Source organism: Chiloscyllium plagiosum, unplaced genomic scaffold (assembly GCF_037043375.1).
Source record: "Chiloscyllium plagiosum isolate Xiang-an unplaced genomic scaffold, Cpla_swu_hap1 HiC_scaffold_40, whole genome shotgun sequence".
NCBI lineage: Eukaryota > Metazoa > Chordata > Chondrichthyes > Orectolobiformes > Hemiscylliidae > Chiloscyllium > Chiloscyllium plagiosum.
In genome coordinates this window covers 10,784,051-10,807,183 of record NW_028270178.1, presented here as the reverse complement: position 1 = coordinate 10,807,183, position 23,133 = coordinate 10,784,051, and the positions used below count along the sequence as shown (strand labels likewise).

Below are 23,133 nucleotides of genomic sequence, written 5' to 3'. Positions count from 1 at the left end.
TCACCACCAGACGCCTGGAGGAAGAACGCCTCATCTTCCGCCTCAGAACACTTCAACCCCAGGGCATCAATGTGGACTTCACCAGTTTCCTCATTTCCCCTTCACTCACCTCACCCCAGTTCCAAACTTCCATCTCAGCACTGTCCCCATGACTTGTCCTACCTGCCTATCTTCTTTTCCACCTATCCACTACACCCACCCCCTCGACCTATCACCTTCATCCCCTCCCCCACTCACCTATTGTACTCTATGCTACATTCTCCCCACCCCCAACCTCCTCTCACTTATCTCTCCACCCTTCAGACTCTCTGTCTGAATTGCTGATGAAGGGTTTTGACCGAAGCATCGATTTTACTGCTCCTCGGATGCTGCCTGAACTGCTGTGCTCTTCCAGCACCACTGATCCAGAAGCTGGTTTCCAGCATCTGCACTCATTGTATTTACCTTCAAATTATGTTTCATAGTAATGTGGTAACTGATATAATTACAATTATATCATATGGTAATGTGGCAATAAATATAACTTTAAATATATTATATGGTAATGTGGTAACAAATCGTTCTAGATAGAAAACAAAGTTTTCCAACTTCACAATAAAGCAAAATATGGTAGAAATCAGAGATGATCTGAGGACTTAATCTGTGAAAATGTTTACTCCGTGTGAGAATGGGATGGTGATAGATGTACTCTGATAGATCGTACAGGAACCATAAGGAACTGGTTTTGACGCTTCCAATTTATGCATCCAACTCCACCCAAAACACGTTAAATGGCAAAGTCGCACTTTGTATTACAATGTTGTTAGGGTTCAGTGTTAAACTGCATTCTGCCTGGGAATGTATCCCCAAACAAGGAACACCAATGGCGTTTTACAATTTAATCATATAGGAGAACGTGAGGACTGCAGATACTACAGATCAGAGTCTAAAATTGTGGTGCTGGAAAAGCACGGCCTGTCAGGCAACATCCGAGGAACAGGAGTGTCCATGTTTCAAACATAAGCTTTTCCTCAGGAATTGATGAAGAAATTATGCTGATGAACACTTCAGTCATATACACAACTGCACAGAATGAAATAACATGATAATACAATGTAGTAGTGCAGGAGACTGTTGAGGCAACAGAATAAAGATGCACAAAACCAATATATTTGACATTATCCTGACACAATTTAGAATTGCTTTTCATTCAACTTTGACAACTATGTCAAGTCACCAGAGTCCTGCTGAGCGATCGGGATGGAGTTGACTAGTGGCGTTTAATCCTGATGATCACTGAGTAATGCCTCAGGGTGAGGGATGTGATTGAGAAGGACAGTCCTCCACATTAACCCCTCCACATGCAGACCCCAAACTGTTGGCATCACCCTGTGTCAAAAAACAGTGTTCCAGCCAACTGAGCCAAGTGACACCCACCCCGTCCAGGCTATCAGTGAGTTGTGTAATGTTGTCATTCACAGATAACAGGAGAAGCTCGATCCAACACAAATTGAAACATCCTATGTTATAATGTGTTTGCAGGAACTTACCAGGAACACCAATCACACCAAGGATCAGATAGAATATTTTCCTGATGGTCTGAATGGGGCGGTGCATCTTCTCCTTGAACTAGGACAAGTTATCTCCCCAAATTAGATTAGGATCTGTTATATACTGGATGATTTAATTATATATGCTGCAGAATCTCCTTGGAGACACAGAGTTGACATATCTGTCAAGTTGTTTTTTTCTGAATTTTTACGCATGCAGATCCCAAGAGCTGACACTAATCCTGGAGACTAATTTTTGACACCTGAGATTGAATCAGCACCATTCCATCCCCTGAAGGATGAAGACCTCTGTTCATATTTAGTATCTTATCAGAGCTGGAAGCTGTTTGCCACTGATCTTATCCTAATTCCAAGATGGGCTTCACTGACACGATCATACAACTAACAAAATTCTAACATCAGAGAATCCATTAAGTTTTATTGAAGTCAGATGTTGTTTTTTTTTTATCACGGGATGTTCCATTCAACATTTTCCAACAGAGCACTGACCTATTGAACAAGTCTTGTCTGTTTGGGCTCCCTCCAGGAGAAGCTCAGGTGATCTCACTCCACCAGTCTACCCACCTTTGCTCTGTCTCCCATGATTGAATGGTTTATTCAACATGTTTCAGATTCAATACGCTTCATCACATGATGTATGAAGACATCGCTGATCCTAACACTGTCATCCATTGAAATATATTTCCATCAATTAGCAGTTGATTTTATCATGAATTACCTTGACATGGATGCTCAAACCATCAGGAAATATATAAATGCCAGATTCATCAACCGTACCCACAAAGTAGAGCAAAACATCACCTGTTCACAACGCAACACCATCCAGGCTCTCAAAACCAATCACAACATTGTCATCAAACCAGCAGATAATGGAGGAGTCATTGTCATTCAGAATAGAACAGATTACTGCAAGGAAGTGTACCGACAGCTGAACAACCAGGAACACGACAGGCAACTACCGGCTGATCCGACCAAAGAACACACCCGTGAACTATACACATTCATCTGGACTTTGGATCCAGTCCTTCAGAGTTCCCTACGCACCCTCATCCTACATACTCCTCGTGAAGGAGACTTCTATTCCCATTCAAGGAGGTGAACGAGGCGAATGTTTTTCATCATTTCAAGAAGGGTAATAGGGAAATCCTTGGCAATTACAGACCAGTCAGTCTCACGTCTGTGGTCAGAAAAGATTTGGAAAGATTTCTGATGGATAGGATTTATGCACCACCAACCTTTGAGTCATCTGCAAATTTACTAACCCACCCCTCAACCTCCTCATCCAAGTCATTTATAAAAACTACAAATAACAGGGGCCCAAGAACAGAGCCCTGCGGGACACCACTCAACACTGACCTCCATGCAGAATACTTTCCATCTACAACCACTCTCTGCCTTCTGTCAACCAGCCAACTCTGAATCCAGATAGCCAAATCTCCCTTTATCCCATACGTCTTGACTTTGTGAATGACCCTACCATGGAGAACCACAACAAATGCCTTACTGAAGTCAGAGACACCACATTTACTGCTCGACCATCATCGACCTATCTTGATACCTCCTCAAATAACTCAGTAAGATTTGTGAGGCAGTGATATCAAGCTTCAACCCACCATCAAACTCACCATGGACTACTCTTGACTGTCTGTCTCATTCTTGGACACATGCATCTCCATCAAGGATGGACACCTCAGCACCACACTCTACCCAAAAACACACAGACAACCTCACAATGCTACACTTCTCCAGCTTCCACCCAAAACATATTAAAACAGCCATCCCTTATGGGCAAGCCCAACCTGTACACTGGATCTGCTCAGAGGAGGAGGAACGTGACGGGCACCTGAAAGTACTCAGGGAAGCCCTCATAAGAACGGGGTACGATGCTCAACTCATCAACCGCCAGTTCCGACATGCCACAGCAAGGAACCGCAATGATCTCCTCAGGAGGCAGTCACATGCTGCTACCGACAGTATTTCCCAGGAGCTGAAAAACCTCGCGACCTGCAACACATTATCAATGAAGATGAGACCTTCCAAGGCCTTCCCCACACTCCACTGCTCACGTTAAACAATCGCCAAACCTCAAGCATATCATTGTGCGGAGCAAGATGCCCGGCTTTCAGAACAACTCCATACAACCCTGTCACGGTAGGTGCTGCAAGACATGTCAGAGTGTGGACATGGATACCACCATTACAGGTGGGGACACCTCCCACCATGTACGTGCAGGTACTCATGTGACTCAGTCAACATTGTCCATCTTATCCGTTGCAGTCAAGGATGCCGTGAGCCATGGTACATTGGGGAAACTGAGCAAAGGCTACGACAACGGATGAATGGGCACCGCACAACAATCCACAGACATGAGTGTTCCCTCCCAGATGGGGAACATTGCAGCGGTCCAGGACATTCGACTTCGGACCTTAGGGTGACCATCCTCCAAGGCAGACTTCGGGTCAGGCAGCAGCGAATGGTAGCTGAGCAGAGACTGAGTTAATTTCAATACCCTTCGGGAGGGCCTCAACCGGGACCTTGGGTTCATGTCACACGAGAGGCGACCACCTTTGCACTTTACACACACACCCACGCACACACAACACTCGCAAACAAACACTCGCGCACACTCCTACAGATACATACACTCCCACATGCATCCTCTCATAGACTTAGACCACTTTGCACTCACACAAACCTATATACTCTCTCTCACTGACACTCAATCCCTTACCCCTCCCCCACTCTCACCCACACACTCCTACAACACACACACACATGCACCCTCTCACACAGCTAGACACTCTACAATCACATACACACACATATGCACTTTTTCTCACTCTCACAATCCCCAACCCCAGACAGACAGACAGACACACAGACAGACACAGACATACACAAACCCACGAGCAAACATAGATATATATGTTTCTGGGGTGAAATTGTACTTGCAGAGTTACATTGTACTTTGCTCAAAAACTGAATGAATCCATGTAAGACTCTGTTAAATCACATTTTAGAGAAGAATCAATCTAAACATTATGGCACAGACAGGGAACACAGGGGGCGAACACCTTCAACATATTATCTGTCTGACACCAATTGTTACATTTAACCTGAGAACGTAACCTTTAAAAAAAGTTTTGTGATTTACAGATGAAAGAAATGAAACTATCATGGTTGTCTGACAGATGAAAGACTCAACAAACAATCAAGGTATTTTCAATGTATAATTTCAGTTACTTCACACTGTAAATGTTTGCGGTAAATTCTGTGTCTTACAACTGTGTCCTCCACAACCACCTGATGAAGGAACGATGCTCCGAAAGCTAGTGTGCTTCCAATTAAACCTGTTGGACTCGAACCTGGTATTGTGTAATTTTTAACTTTATACACCCCAGTCCAACACCGGCATCTCCAAATCACCGTAAGCCACTGTGGGGCAATCATCACCACATCTCCCACTCCTCCTCCACCCACCCTTAACAATCCCACTCTAACCCAATGCACAATGGTCGCTTTCCTAACTGGAGCACATTCAATTTATCTGGACTCTCCGCAGTAATCGATAAATCTGTTCCTCTGAAGGAGACACAAAGTCGATGAGTCGCAACTTACTTTCCCTGTTTGACCTCAGTATCTGAAGTTTGTATCTTGTAGAAATCGAAAGAATTGCAAGTGCTGTAAATCAGACACAAAAACAGACATTTCCGGGAAAGCTCAGTTGGACAGACAGCATCGGTGGGAAAATAAACTGTGCAAAGAAACCACTGAGGAAGGGTCACTCAACTCCAAACGTTAAACCTGATTTCTCTCCATAAATGCTGACGGACTTGTGAAGCTTTTCCAGCAATTTCTGTTATTGCTTTTAAAGAGAGGTTGATTATAGTTCAGGAGAGACATGTTCCTGTGAAAATGAGGAATAGAAATTGCAAGATTAGGGACCATGGATGACAGGTGACATTGTGAGACTAGCAAAGAGGAAAAGGGAGGCATGCATAACGTCGAGGCGACTGAAGACAGACGAAGCTTCGGAAGAATGTCAGGAATGTAGGACCACTCTGAAACGTGGAACTAAGAGGGAGAAAGGGGGTCATGAGATATCTTTAGCAAACCGGGTAAATGAAAAGCCCAAAGCCTTTGATTCATATATAAGGAGCAAGAGGAACTAGAGAAAGAGTTGGCCCACTGAAGGACAAAGGAGAAAAGTTATTTGTGGATTCAGAGAAAATGGGCAAGATTCCGAATGAGTACTTTGTAACGGTGTTCACCGAGGCGAGGGACATGAGGGATGTTGAGGTTAGTGACAGATATTTGATTACTGTAGGTCAAGTCAGCAAAAGGAGTGGGGAGGTGTTAGGTATTCTAAAAGGCATTAAAGTCCCAAGGTCCCAATGGGATCTATCCCAGGTTACTAAGGGAAGTGAGAGAGGAAATAGCTGGGGGCCTTAACAGAAAAATTTGCAGCATACTTAAACACAGGGGAGGTCCCGCAGGACTGGATTAGATTCCTTACAGTGTGGAAACAGGCCCTTCGGCCCAACCAGTCCACACCGACCCTCCGAAGCGCAACCCACCCAGACCCATTTCCCTCTGACGAATATACCTAACACAGTGGGCAATTTACCATGACCAATTCACCAGACCTACACGTTTTGAACTGTGGGAGGAAACCGGAGCGCCCGGAGGAAACCCACGCAGATATGGGGAGAATGTGTAAACTCCACACAGACAGTCGCCTGACGCTGGAATCGAACCTGGGATCCTGGTGCTGTGGGGCTGCAGTGCTAACCACTGAGCCACAGTGCAGCTGATTTACTGATGTTGTCCCCTTGTTTAAGAAGTGTAGCAGGGATAATCCAGGTAATTGTAAACCTGTGAGGATGACGTCAGTGGTAGGAAACCTGCTGGAGAAGATACTGAAGGATAGCATCTATTCCCATTTGGAAGAAAATGAGCTTATCAGTGGTAGGCAAGATGACTTTGTGCAGGGAAGGTCATGCTTTACCAACCTAATAGAATTCTTAGAAGAAGTGACGAAGTTAATTCATGAGTGATGGGCTATGAATGTCATATACATGGCCTTTGGTAAGGTGTTAGATAAGGTTCCCCACGGTAGTCTGATGAAAAGGTGATGTTGCATGGGGTCCAGAGCTTGCTCGACAACAGGAGACAGACAGTAGCAGTGGAAGAGAGTTTCTCAAAATGGAGACCACAAGGATCTGTGATGGCAGCAATGTCGTTTGTGATACACATAAATGATTTGAAGGGAGGTGTAGGTGCCCTGATTAGCAAGTTTGCAGATGTCACTAAGGTTGGTGGAGTAGCAGATTGTGAAGGGATCTGTCAGAGTGTCCGGGCAAAAGCGAGGTGATGTATTTTGGAAGATTTAATTCAAAAGCTACTTTACAGTAAATGGAAAAGTCCTGTGTAAGATTGATGTACAGAGAAATCTGGATGTTCAAGTTCCATTTTTCCCTGAACGTAGCAAATCAGGTCAGTAGAGTGGTCAAGAAGGCATACAGTATGCTGTCCTTCATCGGACAGGGATTTTAGTACAAGAGGTAGCAGGTCATATTGCAGTTGTATGAGACTTTGGTTTGACCACATTTGGAATACGAAGTACAGTTCTGGTCGCCACATTACCAAAAGGATGTGGATCCTTTGGAGAGGGTGCAGAGGAGGTTCACCAGGATGTTGCCTGGTATGGAGGGTGCTATCTATGAAGATTCATTCATTTCATTAGAAAGACAGAGGTTGAAGGGGGTACCGACAAAGTCATGAGAGGTATGAGGAGGTAGGGGAAGCCCTAAATGAGTTTTTTTTGCATCTGTCTTTACTAAAGTAAAGAACCTGGTAGTGAATGAAACCATTGAGGAGCAGGTAAGCGTGCTGGAATAGATTGAGATTGAGGAAGTTGATGTATTGGAAAGTTTGACAAACATTAAGATTGACAAGTTGCCAGAGTCAGACCAGATTTGTCCTCGGCTGCTTTGGGAAGCGAGAAATGTGATTGCTTCGCCGCTTGTGAAGATCTTTGCATCATCGCTCTCTACCGGAGTCATACCTCAGGACTGGAGAGAGGCAAATGTAATTCCTCTCTTCAAGAAAGGAAATAGAGGAATCCCCAGCAATTACAGACCAGTCAGTCTCACGTCTTTCATCTGCAAGGTGTTAGAAAGGATTGTGAGGGATAGAATTTATGACGATATGGAAGCGCATGGCTTGATTAAAGGAAGTCAACACGGCTTTGTGAGGAGCAGGTCATGCCTCACAAACCTTATCGAGTTCTTTGAGGATGTTACCAGAAAAGTTGATGAGGGTCGAGCAGTGGATGTTGTGAATAAGGACTTCAGAAAGGCATTTGATAAGGTTCTCCATGGTAGGCTCATTCAGAACGTTAGGAGGAATGGGATACAGGGAATGTAGCAGTCTGGATACAGAATTGGCTGGTCGACAGAAGACAGCGAGTGGTAGTGGAAGGAAAGTATTCTGCCTGGAAGTCTGTGGTGAGTGGTGTTCCACAGGGCTCTGTTCTTGGGCCTCTACTCTTTGTAATTTTTATTAATGACGTGGGTGAGGAGATTGAAGGATGGGTCAGCAGGTTTGCAGACGACACAAAGGTTGGAGGTGTCGTTGACAGTATAGAGAGCTGTTGTAGGCTGCAGCATGACATTGACAGGATGCAGAGATGGGCTGAGAGGTGGCAGATGGAGTTCAACCTGGATAAATGCGAGGTGATGTATTTTGGAAGGTCGAACTTGAAAGTTGAGTACAGGATTAAGGATAGGATTCTTGGCAGTGTGGAGGAACAGAGGGATCTTCGTGTGCAGGCACATAGATCCCTTAAAATTGCCATTCAAGTTGACAGGGTTGTTAAGAAAGCATATGGTGTTTTTGGCTATCATTAACAGGGGGATTGCGTTTAAGAGCCGTAAGATCTTGTTGCAGCTCCATAAAACTTTGGTTAGACCGCACTTGGAATATTGTGTCCAGTTCTGGTCGCCCTATTACAGGAAAGATGTGAATGCTTTGGAGAGGGTTCAGGGGAGGTTTACCAGGATGCTGCCTGGAAAGAAGGGCTTTTCTTACAAAGAGAGGTTGACTGAGCTCGGAAGTTTATCATTGGAAAAAAGAAGGAAGAGAGGGGACCAAATTGAGGTGTACAAGATAATGAGAGGCATAGATAGAGTTGATAACCAGAAACTTTTTCCCAGGGTAGAAATTGTTAACACGAGGGGTCATAGCTTTAAGCTGTTTGGCGGAAAGTATAGAGGGGATGTCAGAGGCGGGTTCTTTATGCAGAGAGTTGTGAGAGCATGGAATGCATTGCCAGCACCAGTTGTGGAAGAGAGGTCATTGGGGATATTTAAGAGACTGCTGGACATGCGTCTGATCACAGAAATTTGCGGGTTCGTATATTAGGTTTAACTCACATGAGGATCAATGGTCGGCAAAACATCGTGTGCTGAAGGGCCTGTTCTGTGCTGTCCTGTTCTATGCTCTATGTATAGACAGGGTGGACATCAAGAAGCTTTTTCCCCCAGAGTGCAGAACTCAATTACCGGGGATCATGCATTCAAACTCAGAGAGGAAAAGTTTAGGTGAGATAATGCGTGGAAAGTTCTTTATGCAGAGGTTGGTGTGTTCCAGGGACGTGCTGCCATGGAGACGGTAGAAGTGGGCACGATAGCGTCATTTAAGATGTATTTAGAACGATACATGAATGGACAGAGAGCAAAGGGATACTGACTCTTGGAAAATAGGCGACAGGTTTAGACAGAGGATCGGCACAGGCTGACCGGGCCAAACGGCCTGTTCTTGTGCTGTAGTATTTCTTTGTTCTTTGTTCCTTTTTTCTTGTTTTGTGTCGCATTGCCTTCTTTCAGTCTGAGCTCGGTGATTAAAACCTTTTTCCTCCTGATATCTGTACCGTCTTTGATCTACACTGTCACATTTTGCACGTTTTTCAAAGATTGTGACTGTCTCCAGGGAATAGACTCTGCAGCAAGCTGAACCAAAAATCCCTAATGTACAGATATAATAGGACCAGTTCCAGCAAGTTGGGTTCTGTCAAGGGCTCAGCACAATGTTCCCTGAACCTCCATCTGCTTTGTACGTGTTCTGGCCATGACAATTGACACAACAACACTTGTGGAGTGCTTTTCATAGCTACTTGACCCAGGATTCAAACTAATAAATCTTCCATGAATTGTTCCCAGTGCAATCATGTTGTTCCTCCAGGAGCAAAGCTATTGCAGAGTACATCAAGTGAAATGAATCCTTATGTGGTTGAAGCGAGTCATCCTAGCTTCATGGTAATTCTCCTTACAAAAAGGCAAACATTGTACTCAGCCTCGTGAGTCATTGTGCTACCCACCTGTGCATGTTATGGTGGTAAATGATTAGATTAGATTAGATTAGATTCCCTACAGTGTGGAAACAGGTCCTTTGGCCCAACTAGCCCGCACCGACCCTCTGAAGAGCAACCCACCGAGATCCATTTTCCCTAACTAATGAACCGAACTCTACAGGTAATTTAGCATGGCCAATTCACCTAAGCTGCACATCTTTGGACTGTGGGAGGAAACCGGAGCACCCGGAGGAAACCCACGCAGACACGGGGAGAACGTGCAAACTCCACACAGACAGTGGCCCAAGGGTGGAATCGAGCCCGGGTTCCTGGCACTGTGAGGCAGCAGTGCTAACCACTGAGCCATCGTGCCGTCCCTTGCTGGCATACCCTGGTCTGGCCTCAAGACCAATATCAATTGTTGTTGATTGTTAACTGCTTTTTGAAATGCACTGCTGTGAACAGCCCTCCTGACTGAGCAGGTCAGGTCCGAAAGAACACAGCTTCTAGACTGGCTCTGGAGCAGCTGATGAGGAAACCAACAAGAGGGAATAAATTAGCTGACCTCAAGCTACATGACAGTCATGATAAGATTGAATACTCTGGTCCTTGTGGAGACAAAGTCCCACCTTCACGTTGAGAATAAACTCCGTCATGTTGTGTGGCACGATCACCGTGCTGAATGGGACAAACTTTGAACAGATCTAACAAGGCAAGACTCCTCATCCATGAAGCATTGTGGGCCATCAACTCCAGCAGAATTGTACATCAGCATAATGTGTAACCTCAGCAGTTCTGAGTTAGGGTCTCCAGACCCAAAACATTAACTTTGAGTTTTCACCACAGATCCCGCCACATCTGCTGAGCTTTTCCTGCAACTTCTGTTCTGTTCCTGGTTTACAGCATCCGTGATGCTTTCGGCTTTCATTTCGTAACCTCATGGTCCAGCATATCCCCAATCAACCATAAACATCAATCCAATGGTTCCACCCTGGTTCAACACCTCCCCCCTCAGCTCCCTCCAGGGCCCCAAGGGATCCTTCCGTATCCATCACAAATTCACTGCACCTCCACACACATCACTTACTGCATCCGCTGCACCCAATGTAGCCTCTTCTATATTGGGGAGACAGGCCGCCTACTTGCGGAACGTTTCAGAGAACACCTCTGGGGCAGCCGCACCAACCAACCCAACCGCCCCGTGGCTCAACACTTTAACTCCCCCTCCCACTCCGCCAATGACATGCAGGTCCTTGGCCTCCTACATCGCCAAACCATTGCAACACGATGTCTGGAGGAAGAGCGCCTCATCTTCCGCCTAGGAACCCACCAACCACAAGGGATGAAAGCAGATTCCTCCAGCTTCCTCATTTCTTCTCCCCCTACCTTATCTCAGTCCCAACCCTCAGATTCAGCACCATCCTCTTGACCTGCAATCTTCTTCCGACCTCTCCGCCCCCAACCCCTCGCCAGCCTATCACCCTCACCTTAACCGCCCTCCACATATCGCATTCCCAACGCCCCTCACCCAAGTCCCTCCTCCCTACCTTTTTTCTTAGCCTGCTTTGCGCACCTTCCTCATTCCTGAAGAAGGGCTCATGCCCGAAACATCGATTCTCCTGCTTCTTGGATGCTGCCTGACCTGCTGCGCTTTTCCAGCAACACATTTTTCAGTTCTCAATGGAGAGTTCAGGAGGACATTCCAGGAGCAGCACTAGGCATACCTGAAGATGCAGTGACAACCTGGTGAAGCTACCGATCAGGAGTAGAAACAAAGAAAATAGACGCAGGAGTTGACCATTCGGCCCTTTGCGTCTGCAATGCCATTCAATATGATTGTGGCTGATCATACAATCTCAGTATCCCACTCCCGCCGTCTCCCCACCTTGGCACCCAGGTCTTGTTAACCCTCATCTTTACCTAAACTGCCATTATTCAGTAGATCACCTCACATTTATCCATATTTTCTTGCATTTGCCAGGTATTTGCTCACTCAGCCAGTCTGATGCAGTCACCCTGCAGCCAATCAGCATCCTCCACATAGCACACACTGCCACCCAGCTCCGTGTCATCAGCGCTGAACCCTGTGGTACCACATTTGTCACTGCCTGCTGCTCTGAAAAGGAGGAGAAAGTGAGGACTGCAGATGCTGGAGATCAGAGCTGAAAATGTGTTGCTGGAAAAGCGCAGCAGGTCAGGCAGCATCCAGGGAACAGGAGAATCGACGTTTCGGGCATAAGCCCTTCTTCAGGAATGGGGCTTATGCCCGAAACGTCGATTCTCTTGTACTCTGAAAACGAACCATTTATTCCAACTCACTGTTTCTTGCCTGCTAACCTGATTCCCATCCATGTCAATTACCTCTGATGCCATGACTTCTAACTTTAGATCATAGGACATAGAACAATCCAGCGCAGAACAGGCCCTTCGGCCCTCGATGTTGCGCCGATCTGTGAACTATTCTCAGCTCCTCGCCCTACAGTACCCCAAAATCATCCATGTGCTTATCTAAGGATTGTTTAAATCTCCCTAATGTGGCTGAGTTGACTGCATTGGCAGGTAGGGCATTCCACGCCCTTACCACCCTCTGGGTAAAGAACCTGCCTCTGACATCTGTCTTAAATCTATCACCCCTCAATTTGTAGCTATGCCCCCTTGTACAAGCTGACGTCATCATCCGAGGATAAAGACGGTCACTGTCTACCCTATCTCATCCTTTTGTATGGCTGCGTTAAACCCCCTCTTGAGCCTTCTTCTTTCCGATGAAAACAGACCCAAGTCTCTCAGCCTTTCCTCATAAGACCTTCCATCCAGACCAGGCAACATTCGGGTAAGTCTCCACTGAATCTTTGCCAATTCTTCCAAACCTTCCTGAAATATGGGGCCCAGAACTGTACACAATATTCAAAGTGTGGTCGCACTAGCATTTTGTATAGCTACAGCATGATATTGCGGCTCCGGAACTCAATCACTCTCCAAAGGAAACCGAACACACCGTATGCCTTCTTAACAGCAGTATCCACCTGGGTGGCAACTTTCAGGGATCTATGTACATGAACTCCAAGATCCCTCTGCACATCCACACTACCAAGAATCTTTCCACTGACCCAGTACTCTGATTTCCTGTTATTCTTCCAAAAGCGCAGCACCTCACATTTAGCTGCATTGAACTTCATTTGCCACCTCACAGCCCAATTCTGCAGTTTATCCAAGTCCCCCTGCAACCTGTAACAGTCTTCCACACTGTCTACTAGTCCACCGACTTTAGTCTCGTCTGCAAATTTAATAATCCATCCACCAATGCCTGCGTCTAAGTCATTTATAAAAAATGGCAACTAGCAGTGGTTCCCAAAAAAGATCCTTGTGGCACACCATTAGTAACTGGACTCCAGACTGAATATTTTCCATCAACCACTACTCTCTGTCTTCTTTCAGAAAGCCAGTTTCTAATCCAAACTGCTAAATCACCCTTAATTCCATGGCTCTGCATTTTCTCCATCAGCCTACCATGTGGAACCTTATTAAAGGCTTTACGGAAGTCCATGTTTACCACGTCAACTGCCTTACCCTCATCTACATGCTTGGTCACCTTCTCAAAAAACTCAATGAGGTTTGTGAGACACGACCTGCCCTTGACGAAACCAAGTTTACTATCTGAAATCAAATTGTTGCTTGCCAGATCATTATAAATCTTATCTCTTATAATCCTTTCCAAAACTATTCCTGTAACAGAAGTAAGGCTCACTGGTCTATAATTACCTAGATTAACTTTCCTTACTAATCTGTTATGTGGAACTTTGTCAAATGTCCAGAAAAACAACAGCCACTGTTTCACTCTTTTCCACGCTACTGGTTACATCCACAAAAAAGTACACAAGATTTGCCAGTCATGATTGCCGGTTAGTGAAACCATGCAGATTTCTTTTGACACTGACACCGCTTTCCAGATCCTCTGTTATTACATCCGCAATCTTTGACTCCAACATTTTCCCCATCACCTGTATCAGGCTAACCTGTCTGTAAATGCTTGTTTGCTCCTTTTTGTTTTGAAGGATGATTTGGGATACAGAGCATCAGACCCTGGGGACGTATTGGGTTTTAATTCCACCAATTGCCCAATACCATTTCCTGACAGTTAAGGATTTCCTTTAGTTCCTCCTTCATGTTTGGTCCTTTATCCCATAGCATTTCTGGAAGATTATTTGCTTCGTCCTTGGTGAAGACTGGCCCAAAGTATTTGATCCACCCGTGTGCCATCTCTTTGTTTTCCATTATAAATCCACATGACTCTAACAGCAAGGGACTCATACGTGTCTTAACCAGCCTTTTTCTTTTCACATATCGACAGAAACTTGTGCAGTCAGGTTTTTTTTAATATTTTCCACAAGCTTACACTTGCATTCTATTTTCTCTTTCTGAATTAAATCCTTTGTACTCATCTGCTGGAATTTAAATTTCTCCAAGTCCTCAGTTTTGCTGATTTTTTTTCTGAACAGTTTGTACGTCTCCTCATTTTCTTTAACACGATCTGTGATTCCCTTGTTAGCCATGGTTGAGCCATGTTCCCAGATTTATGCTTGTCAACATAGTGGTGCACAATCGTTGAGTTTCATCCACATGTTCTACCACTGTTTGCCATTGCCTATCCACCATCAAACTCTTAAGTATCTTGGCCAGTTGATCCCAGCCAATCCATGCCTCATACCATCAAAGTTAGATCTCTTTAAGTTCAAGAGTCCAGTCTCAGATGTAACTGTGTCACTCTCTGTCTTAATGAAGAATTCTACCATAGTAAGATCATGCTTCCCCAAAGGATCTCCCATCACAAAGTTGCTAATTAATCCTCTCTCCTTAAACCACACACAGTCTCGGATGGTTTGCTCTCTCATTGGTTCTCAACACATTAGTCGAGAAAACCATCCCCTATATATTCCAGGAAATCTTCCACCATCTCATTGCTACCAGTTTGATTAGATTGAAATTCCCCATAACTGCCACACCCTTATTTCAATACCTGTAATATCCTGTTTGATGCAATCCCCATATGCACAACTATTGTTTGATGGTTTGTACACAATTCCCACAAATGTCTTTTCTTTTCCACAGCTCCACCCATACTGATTCAGCATCGTCCAGACCAATGACCTTCTTTAGAATTGTGTTAACCTCTTTCTTAACCAACAACCTTCCACTGACCCCCGTTCATTTCCATCGATCTTTCCTGAAGATTGAATGTTTGTGAATGTCGAGTTCCCAGCCTTTGTCAGGCTGGAGCCTGGTCTCTGTGATCCCAATTACTCGAAATCATTAATAACTGTTTGTGCAGTAAAATCTTCCACCTTACTAAAAATGCTTTTCTCATTGAGACACAGGGACTTCAGAGCTTAAAAATGTGTTGCAGGAAAAGTGCAGCAGGTCAGGCAGCATCAAAGGAGCAGGAGAATCGACGTATAAGCCCTTTGTCGATTCTCCTGGTCCTTTGATTCTGCCTGACCTACTGCGCTTTTCCAGCAACACATTTTTAAGCTCTGATCTTCATCAACTGCAGTCTTCACTTTCTCCTACACAGGGACTTCAGCCACGTTTCCTTTTTGACTTCTATTGCCCTTTTAGAGTAATGTTTTAATGTGACCCTTTTTGGATTTTATCTTTTATCGCTCTGCCTTCCATTTTTACTGTTCCCCTACTGCCTTTGGTTTCTGTTACCGCTTTCCTTCCCTCTAACTTCCTGAGCTGGTTTCCTTCCCCCTGCCGTAGTCTCGAGAACCACCTTCTGACCTCCACAAAGAGCCAAGATGAGGCTTTGCTGATGTGTACAGTCTCCCTTGACAACATCCAGCTCCTCCTACTCCCCACTACCAAACAGCCAAATATAACCCGTGTCTACCAAGAGCAATTGAGTCACCTGGAACAACATGGAACAGAATAGTTTGAAAGATAATGAGCAGTGAGGAGTAGCAAAGGGAAGAGCCCCAGTGCTGCAGAGATGGAGAATCGACAAAGATCTGTTATTTTACTGTTGCTTATTTCAGTCAACTTCCTTATATCATGTGCAATGTTAATGTTTTATTGCATATGGAACCAGATGTGGTTCATATGTATGTCATTATGAGTTTTTTGGTTTGGGTTGGAACTAAGTTTCATGCTGCAGCTCCTCAGTTGCTGTATGAGCACTGGGATTTATACCATGACCCAGACAAAGTTCAGAGAGCAGCTGTAGATTATTCGGTTACTCTAATTCTCTATTTAATTCGTCAATGACTAGCACTGAGCCAGGAAGGCCAATGTTGTTCCAGCAGCAGGAAGTGTGATAGCGTCGAGTAGGAGGTTGGTCACAAGGTTACATATTTGGCGGTTGCTTTACCAGAAACACTACTCGGGTAGTGTCCCTCACCCATCCTCCTCCTTTAACCAAAATAAGACTTCTGTGAGTCGGTTGGTAAGGTGGTAAGTGTTTTCTTTTGTGTTTCATTTTTTCAGCGGATTGTTTGGGAATTTAAAATAGTGGGAATGGAGTTTAGGAGAGTTGAATGTTCCTCTTGCAGTATGTGGGAGGAAAGGGTCACCTATAGTGTCCCTGCTGATTTCATTTATGAGAAGTGCACCCAACTTAAGCTCCACAACAACTACATTATGGAACTGGAACTGGAGTTGAATGATCTCGGAATCATTCAGAATGTGGAGGGGGTTATTGAGAGGAGTTACAGGGGGTAGTTACTCCACAGACACATAACAAAGGCAGATGTGTTCCCGTCAGGAGTAGGAAATGGAACCGGCAGGCAGTGCAGGGATCTCCTGTGGTGGTTCCCTTCAACAACAAGTATAGCATTTTGGATACTGTTGGGGAAGACACACCAGGGGTAAGCAATGTGGCACAGGTCTCTGAGGCAGAGTCTGGACCTGCTGCTCAGAAGGGAAGGAAGGAAGAGGAGCAGAGCTTTAGTCATTGGGGACTCCATAGTTACAGGGACAGATAGAAGGTTTTGTGGGAATCAGAGGGACTCACGATTAGTTTGTTGCCAGTTACTAGGGCTTGTATCGCCTCTGATCATGTTTTTTGGGATTGTTGAAGAGGAGGGAGAGCAACCCCAAGTTGTGGTCCACGTAGGCACCAATGACATAGTTAGAAAGAAAGGGGGTGGGTATCCAAGGCGGAAATTCAGGGAGCTGGGGTGGAAGCTTAGAGTTAGACAAAACAGAGTTGTTATATCTGGTTTGTTGCCCGAGCATGTGCTTGTGAAGCGAGGAATAGAGGAACACATGGCTATAGGGTTGGTTCAGGAGGATGGTTTTGGATTCTTGGATAATTGGAGCTCTTTCTGGGGAAGAATAGACCTCTACAAACCGGATGTTCTTCACCTGAACCATACCGGTACCATTATTTGGGGGGAGGAGTGGAATTTGCTAATGCTCTTCGAGGGGTTTAAACTAATGCTGCGGTGGGGTGGGAACCTGAATTGCAGTTCCAGTGTACCGGTGGTTGAGGGTAGTGAGCTCAGGGATAGGTTTACAAGGTCGCGAGAGGGCACCGGCAATCAGCATGTTGGTGTCAAATGTGTGTACTTCAATGTCAGGAGCATCCGGGGTAAGGCTGGGGAATTTGCAGCATGAGTTGGTACCTGAGATTTCAATGTTGTGGCCATGTCAGAGACATGGCTAGAGCAGGGACAGGAATGGTCGTCACAGGTTCTGGGATTTACAAGTTTCAGGAAGAACACAGAAGATGGTAAAAGGCGGGGTGTGGCATTGTTTGTCAAGCATAGTATTACAACAGCTGAAATAATGTTTGAGGACTCAGCCACTGAGGTAGCATGGGCTGAACTTAGAAGCAGTAAAGGAGACGTCACCCTGCTGGGAGGTTTCTATAGGCCTCCGAACGGATCCAGAGATGTCGCGGAAAGGATAGCAAAGATGATTCTCGACAGGATCGAGAGTAACAGGGTAGTTATTATGGGGGACTTTATCCTCCCCAGTATTGACTGAGAATACTATGGTCCCATTTGATGTAATGGCACCGTTCACCTCTGTCGACAAAACCCTCACAACACATTTCACATTCAACAACTAAATATATGAACAAATCAACAGCACACCCATGGGCTCACCCATCTCTGGACTCATAGCAGAAGCGGTAATGCAATGATCAGAACAAACAGTCTGACCGCAAATTGAACCCAAACTCTGGGTCAGATATGTGGATGACACCTTTGTAATCATGAAAAAAACAGAAATAGAAAACACACACCCGATCACCAACGCCACACTCACAGGCATCCCGATTCACTAGAGAGGAAGAAAAGGACAACCAACTCCCATTCCTAGACGTGATAGTACAGAGAACACCGAATGGAGAATTCACCACAAAGGTATACAGTAAAGCCACACACACAGACCAAGTCCTGAACTACGAAAGTAACCACCCCAACACACACAAAAGAAGTTGCATCAAGACATTATTCAAAAGGGCCACAACACACTGCAGTACACCAGAACTGCAAAAAGAGGAAGAAGAACACCTATACAATGTATTCGCCAAAAACAGATACCTGCGCAATTTCATCAACAGATGCCTAAGGGAAAGACAACGGAACGAGGACATGCCGCAACCCAAAGGACTAGCCACACTACCGTACATAAAGAGCATTTCCGAACTGACAGCCAGACTACTGCGACCAATAGGACTCAAAACAGCACACAAACCAACAGCCACTCTCAGACAACAACTCACCAGAACGAAGGACCCGATACCCAGCATGAGCCAAACCAATGTGGTGTACAAAATCCCATGCAAGGGCTGTCTAAAACACTACATAGGACAAACAGGCAGACAGCTAACGATCCGCATCCATGAACACCAACTCGCCACGAAACGACACGATAGGCTATCCTTAGTAGCCACACACGCAGATGACAAGCAACATGAATTTGATTGGGGCAATACTAGTGTTATAGGACCAGCCTCACAGAGAACAGCCAGGGAATTCCGAGAGGCATGGCACTCATCCACAGATTCAATCAATAAGCACATCGACCTGGTCTGTGCAAAGCAAGGTTATCGGTTTTATGAGGTAAGGCAGTCTGATGCAATTCTGCCCAGCAACACAGAGATGGTGAACTGCACCGTGGCGCAATTGTGCAATTACAAATCAAGCATAAGCATTTTATATGTTTTTGAGGGGCAGTCCAGCCTTAATTACCACAAAAGAGAAAACAACTGCAACGTGGCGTGATGATTGACAACAGGCTAATTCAATGATATTCCTTGGGAAAGAGATCTTAATTACAAGAAAAGTCCAATCAACTGTAACACAGTGACATGACTGACAGCAGGCTAATTCAATGATATTTCCTGGGAAGGATTTCTTGTTTCACTCAAATTACCATCTTATGTGAGCAGTTCATGGTTAGTTCGAATTGTCAATTAATGTGTCAGTGTTCATTTTATGAAAACTCTGTTGTTTGCCTTGTTATTTATTTCAGCTAATTCAGCCAAGCAGCGGTACAGGTTCACAAAGTCAAATCAAAACTTTCAGCCATTTTGTTGTGTTATTTTAAATTGAAAAGCGTACGTATATTTGTTGCTTCTGACAACAAATCCAAAAATTGAATCCTCAAATCCAGAGATGCAGGTGATGTTCTGGAGAAAAAGGATCAAATCCCGCCATGATAGATGGTGGAAATTCAATTCAATAATAACTGTCTCGAATTCGGAGTCTAATGAGGACCATGAATCCATTGTCAATTGTCATTGAAACCCATCTGGGTCACTAATGTCTTTTAGGGAAGGAAATTGCCATCCTTACCCGGTCTGGCTTACATATCACTCCAGACTCACAGCAATGTGTTTTGCTCTTAACCACCCTCTGGGCAATTAGCGATGGCCAATCATAGAACATAGAAAATTACAGCGCAGTACAGGCCATTCGGCCCTCGATGTTGCGCCGACCAGTCATACCAATCAGAATTTCATCTAACCTACACTATTCCATATACTTCCATATGCTTGTCCAAAGATGACTTAAACGTACTTAAAGTTGGCGAATCTACAACCATTGCAGGCAAAGCATTCTATGCCCTTACTACTCTCTGAGTAAAGAAACTATTTCTGTTATCTGCCCTATATCAATCACCACTCAATTTAAAGCTGTGCCCCCTCGTACTCGCCGTCACTTTTCTTGGAAAAAGGCTCTACCTATCCACCCTATCTAACCCTCTGGATATCTTGAATGTCTCTGTTAAGTCACCTCTCAACCTTCTTCTCTTCAACGAAAACAGCCTCAAGTCCCTCAGCCTTTCCTCGTAAGACCTTCCCTCCATACCAGGCAACATCCTGGTAAATCTCCTCTGCACCCTTTCCAAAGATTCCACATCCTTCTTATAATGTGGTGACCATAACTGTACACAATACTCATAGTGCGGCCGCACCAGAGTTTTGTACAGCTGTGGTATAACCTCATGATTCCAGAACTCGATCCCTCTATTAATAATTTTTAAAACACTGTATGCCTTCTTAACAACCCTGTCAAAATGGATGGCAACTTTCAAGGATCTGTGTACCTGGACACCGAGATCGCTCTGCTCATCTACACGAACAAGAATCTTACCATTAGCCCAGTAATTTACATTCCAGTTTCTCCGAACAAAGTGAATCACCTCACACTTTTCCGCATTAAACTCCATTTGCCACCTCTCAGCCCAGCTCTGCAGCTTATCTCTGTCTCTCTGTAACTTACAACATCCTTCATCGCTATCGACAACTCCACCGACCTTAGTGTCGTCTGCAAATGTACTAACCGACCCTTCCACACCCTCATCCAGGTCGTTTATAAAACTGACGCACAGCAGTGATCCCAACACTGACCCTTGCGGTACACCACTGGTAAGTGGACTCCAGGAAGAACATTTCCCATCAACCACCACCCTCTGTCTTCTTTCAGCAAGCCAATTACTGGTCCAAACTGCAATATCTCCAACAATCCTATTCCTCTGCATTTTGTACAATAGCCTACTGTGGGGAACCTTATCGAGCGTCTTGCTGAAATGCATTTACACTACATCAACCGGCTTACTCTCATCTACCTGTTTGGTCACCTTCTCAAAGAACTCAATAAGGTTTGTGAGGCATGACCTCCCCTTCACAAAGCCGTGCTGACTATCCCTAAGAGAAAATGAGGTCTGCAGATGCTGGAGATCAGAGATGGAAATGTGTTGCTGGAGAAGTGCAGCAGGTCAGGCAGCATCTAGGGAACAGGAGAATCGACGTTTCGGGCATTAGCCCTGAAGGATTCCTGAAGAAGGGCTAATGCCCGAAACGTCGATTCTCCTGACTATCCCTAATCAAATCATTATTTTCTAGATTATTATAAATCCTATATCTTATAAAGTTTTCCAACACTTTACCAACAAAGGAAATAAGGCTCACTGGTCTATAATTACCAGGATTGTCTCTACTCCCCTTCTTGAACAGGGCATCCACACTTGCTCTCATACAATCTTCTGGCACTATTCCTGTAGACAATGGCGATTTAAAGATGCATGTCACAGGCTCGGCAACCTCCTCCCTGGTTTCCCAGAGGATCCTAGGATAAATCCCATTCGGCCCAGGGAACTTATCTATTTTCACATTCTGCAGGAGTTCTAATACCTCTTCCTTGTGAACCTCAATAACACCTAGTCTAGTAGCCTGTATCTCAGTATTCTCCTTGACAACATTGTCGTTTTCTACAGTGAATACTGTCGAAAAATATTCATTTAGTGATTTCCCTATCTCCTCTGACTCCACACACAGATTCCCACTACGATCCTTGATTGGCCCTAATTTTACTCTTGTCATTCTTTTATTCCTTAAATACCAATAGAAAGCCTTAGGGTTTATCCTGATCCTATCCGCCTACAACTTTTCATGTCTCCTACTGGATATTCTGATCTCTCTCTTTCCTGGCTGCCTTGTAACTCTTAAGCGCCCAAACTGAGCCTTCGCATCTCATCCTAACATAAGCCTTCCTCTTCCTTCGTATACCACGGCTTCCGTGCTCTACAGCTTCCTCCCTGCCTGATGGGTACATATTTACTCAGGACACACAGGAGCTTTTCATTGAACAAACTCCACATTTTAATGTGCCTATACCCTGTAATTTCCTTCTCCATCCTATGCTTCCTAAATCTTGCCTAATCACATCGTAATTGCTTTTAACCTAGCTATAACTCTTGTCCAGTGGTATACACCTATCCCTTTCTATCACTAAAGTAAACATAACAGAATTGTGTTCGCTATCACCAAAGTGCTCAACTACTTCCAAGTCTAACACCTGTCCGGGCCCATTACACAGTACCAAATCTAATGTGGCTTCGCCCCTTGTTCGTCTGTCTACATACTGTGACAGGAAGCTCTCCTGCACACACTGGACAAATATTGACCCATCTACAGTACTCGTACTATAGTTTTCCCAATCAATATTTGGGAAATTGAAGCCCCAGTGACAACTACCCTGTCTCTCTCTCACTCCCATCGCGAATCATCTTTGCTATCCTTTCGTCTCCATCTCTGGGACTATTCAGAGGCCTATAGAAAACTCCCAACAGGGTGACCACTCCTTTCCTGTTTCTAACTTCAGCCCAAACGACCTCAGTTGACGAATCCCAAACATCCATTATGCAACTGTAATAATGTCCTTGACCAACAATGCCACACCTCCCCCTCTTTTACCATCTTCTCTGATCTTACTGAAACATCTAAATCCCATGTATGAATATACAAAAAAGCTAAAATCCTGGGCCTTGTAGGATCCATCGCAGCACAGTGAAGGAGGCAAGTGTTGAGATTGCTGAGACCTTGACAGAACCTCTGTATTCTCTTTAGCCACAAGCGATATCCAAACAGACTGAAGAACAACCAATTGTTATGAAAAAGTGGTGCACTTTAAGAGATTTAAAAGCACCAAAACTACCGGATACAGCATCAAGTGTTCCCAATAAGGTAACAATGTAACACTTGTTCGACCAACTCAATTAGCTCGTTGCCTGGAGACAAAAGCAAATTTGAATTCAGACATTCAGTTTAAATTATACCCAAAAAATACCAAATCCCAATTCACTTTGAATTTAGTATATTGACAATAGAAAAAGCTAATGTCACAATTCAATGCTTTCGGAGTATAAGTCTGAGGAAAATTGAACAGTTGAGAGCAGATCTACCAAGCCCCAGCATGTAAAAGACTGCATGAAAAACAG

General features: G+C 44.7%; 1 pseudogene; it reads right to left on the bottom strand.

Moving 5' to 3' along the window:
* LOC148138310 (uncharacterized) overlaps nucleotides 1-14,453 on the bottom strand; it is a 124,536-nt pseudogene extending 110,083 nt beyond the window's left edge.
* Nucleotides 14,454-23,133: the final 8,680 nt, after the last annotated feature.